Source organism: Triticum dicoccoides, chromosome 4A (assembly GCF_002162155.2).
Source record: "Triticum dicoccoides isolate Atlit2015 ecotype Zavitan chromosome 4A, WEW_v2.0, whole genome shotgun sequence".
In the NCBI taxonomy this organism is placed as follows: domain Eukaryota; kingdom Viridiplantae; phylum Streptophyta; class Magnoliopsida; order Poales; family Poaceae; genus Triticum; species Triticum dicoccoides.
This window is the reverse complement of record NC_041386.1, coordinates 541497524-541501250: the sequence shown is the minus strand read 5'-3', so window position 1 is coordinate 541501250 and position 3727 is coordinate 541497524.

Sequence of the window (3727 nt, the reverse complement as noted above, 5' to 3'; positions counted from 1 at the left end):
ATAGATAATCTGGATCATAAACCCACAATTCATCGGATCTCGACAAACACGCCGCAAAAGAAGATTATATCGAATAGATCTCCAAGAGAATTGAGGAGAACTTTGTATTGAGATTCAAAGAGAGAGAAGAAGCCATCTAGCTAATAACTGGGCCCGAAGGTCTGAAGTAAACTACTCACACATCACCGGAGAGGCCATGGAATTGATGTAGAGGCCCTCCGTGATCAATGCCCCCTCCGGCGGAGCTCCGGAAAAGGCCCCAAGATGGGATCTCTCGGGTACAGAAGGTTGTGGTGGTGGAATTAGGTTTTCGTGGTGCTCCTGGATGTTTGCGGGATACGTGGACTTATATAGGAGGAAGAAGTATGTCGGTGGAGCAACGAGGGGCCCACGAGGGTGGAGGGTGCGCCTAGGGGGGTAGGCGCGCCCCTGCCTCATGGCCTCCTCGATTGTTTCTTAACGCCCACTCGAAGTCTCCTGGATCACGTTTGTTGAGAAAATCACGTTCCCGAAGGTTTCATTCCGTTTGGACTTTGTTTGATATTCCTTTTCTGCGAAACACTGAAATAGGCAAAAAATAGCAATTTGGGTTGTGCCTCCGGTTAATAAGTTAGTCCCAAAAATGATATAAAAGTGTAAAATAAAGCCCATTAACATCCAAAACAGATAATATAATAGCATGGAGCAATCAATAATTATAGATACGGTGGAGACGTATCAAGCATCCCCAAGCTTAATTCATGCTCGTCCTCGAGTAGGTAAATGACAAAAAAGAATTTTTGATGAGCTTTCTAACATATTTCCCAATGTAATTTTTCTTTATTTTGGCATGAATGTTCAGATCCGAAAGATTCAAGATAAAAGTTTAATATTGACATAAAAATAATAATACTTCAAGCATACTAACTAAGCAATCATGTCTTCTCAAAATAACATGGCCAAAGAAAGTTATCCCTAAAAAATCATATAGTCTGGCTACGTTCTATCTCCACCACACAAAATATTTAAATCATGCACAACCCCTATGACAAGCCAAGCAATTGTTTCATACTTTTGGTGTTCTCAAACTTTTTCAATCTTCACGCAATACATGAGCGTGAGCCATGGATATAGCACTATATATGTGGAATAGAATGGTGGTTGTGGAGAAGACAAAAAGGAGAAGATGGTATCACATCAACTAGGCGTATCAACGGGCTATGGAGATGCCCATTAATAGATATTAATGTGAGTGACTAGGGATTGCCATGCAACAGATGCACTGGAGCTATAAGTGTATGAAAGCTCAACAAAAGAACTAAGTGGGTGTGCATCCAACTTTCTTGCTCATGAAGACCTAGGGCAATTTGAGGAAGCCCATCATTGGAATATACAAGCCAAGTTCTATAATGTAAAATTCCCACTAGTATATAAAAGTGATAACATAGGAGACTCTCTATCATGAAGATCATGGTGCTACTTTGAAGCACAAGTGTGGAAAAAGGATAGTAGCATTGTCCCTTCTCTCGTTTTCTCTCATTTTTTATTTGTTTGGGCCTTCTTTCTTTTTTCTTTTTTTTGGCCTCTTTTTTCGTCCGGAGTCTCATCCCGACTTGTGGGGGAATCATAGTCTCCATCATCCTTTCCTCACTGGGACAATGCTCTAATAATGATGATCATCACACTTTAGTTTACTTACAACTCAAGGATTACAACTCAATACTTAGAACAAAATATGACTCTATGTGAATGCCTCCGGCGGTGTACCGGGATGTGCAATGATTCATGAGTGACATGTATGAAGAATTATGAACGGTGGCTTTGCCACAAATACAATGTCAACTACATGATCATGTAAGCAATATGACAATGATGAAGTGTGTCATAATAATGGAACGGTGGAAAGTTGCATGGCAATATATCTCGGAATGGCTATGGAAATGCCATAATAGGTAGGTATGGTGGCTGTTTTGAGGAAGGTATATGGTGGGTTTATGGTACCGGCGAAAGTTGCGCGATACTAGAGAGGCTAGCAATGGTGGAAGGGTGAGAGTGCGTATAATCCATGGACTCAACATTAGTCATAAAGAAATCATATACTTGTTGCAAAAATCTATTAGTTATCGAAACAAAGTATTACGCGCATGCTCCTAGGGGGATAGATTGGTAGGAGAAGACCATCGCTCGTCCCCGACCGCCACTCATAAGGAAGACAATCAATAAATAAATCATGCTCCGACTTCATCACATAACGGTTCACCATACGTGCATGCTATGGGAATCACAAACTTCAACACATGTATTTCTCAAATTCAAAACTACTTAACTAGCATGACTCTAATATCACCATCTCCATATCTCAAAACAATTATCAAGTATCAAACTTCTCATAGTATTCAATGCACTTATATGATAATTTTTAATATTCCTAAAAGCAATTGCCATGTTGTTCTAAAGGACTCTCAAAATAATATAAGTGAATCATGAGAGAACAATAGTTTCTATAAAACAAATCCACCAACGTAATCTAAAAGATATAAGTGAAGCACTAGAGCAAAAACTATATAGCTCAAAAAGATATAAGTGAAGAACATAGAGTATTCTAATAAATTCCGAATCATGTGTGTCTCTCTCGAAAGGTGTGTACAGCAAGGATGATTGTGGTAAACTAAAAGGCAAAGACTCAAATCATGCAAGACGCTCCAAGCAAAACACATATCATGTGGTGAATAAAAATATAGCTCCAAGTAAAGTTACAGATGGACGAAGACAAAAGAGGGGATGCCTTCCAGGGCATCCCCAAGCTTTGGCTTTTTGGTGTCCTTAGATTACCTTGGGGTGATATAGGTATCCCCAAGCTTAGGCTCTTTACACTCCTTGTTCCATAATCCATCGAGTCTCTACCCAAAACTTGAAAACTTCACAACACAAAACTCAAAATAGAAAATCTCGTGAGCTCTGTTAGCGAAAGAAAACAAAACACCACTTCAAGGTACTGTAATGAACTCATTATTGATTTATATTGGTGTTAAACCTAATGTATTCCAACTTCTATATGGTTTATAAACTCTTTTACTAACCATAGATTCATCAAAATAAGCAAACAACACACGAAAAACAGAATCTGTCAAAAACAGAGAAGTATGTAGTAATCTGTAGCTAACCCAAACTTCTGGAACCCCAAAAATTCTAAAATAAATTGCTGATCGTCAGGAATTTATCTATTAATCATCTTCAAAAAGAATTAACTAAATATAACTCTCCAAATAAAAATGGCAGCAATTCTCATGAGCGCTAAAGTTTCTGTTTTTTACAGCAAGATCAAAAAGACTTTCCCCAAGTCTTCCCAACGGTTCTACTTGGCACAAACACTAATTGAACACAAAAAACACAACCAAAACAGAGGATAGATAAATTATTTATTACTAAAAAGGAGCAAAAAGCAAGGAATAAAAATAAAATTGGGTTGCCTCCCAACAAGCGCTATCGTTTAATGCCCCTAGCTAGGCATAAAAGCAAGGATAGATCTAAGTATTGCCATGTTTGGTAGGCAATCCATAAGTGGTGCTCATAATAGATTCATATGGTAATTTAATTTTATTTCTAGGAAAGTGTTCCATGCCTTTCCTTAATGGAAATTGGAATTTAATATTCCCTTCCTTCATATCAATAATTGCACAAATTGTTCTAAGGAAAGGTCTATCAAGAATAATAGGACATGAAGGATTGCAATCTATATCAAGAACAA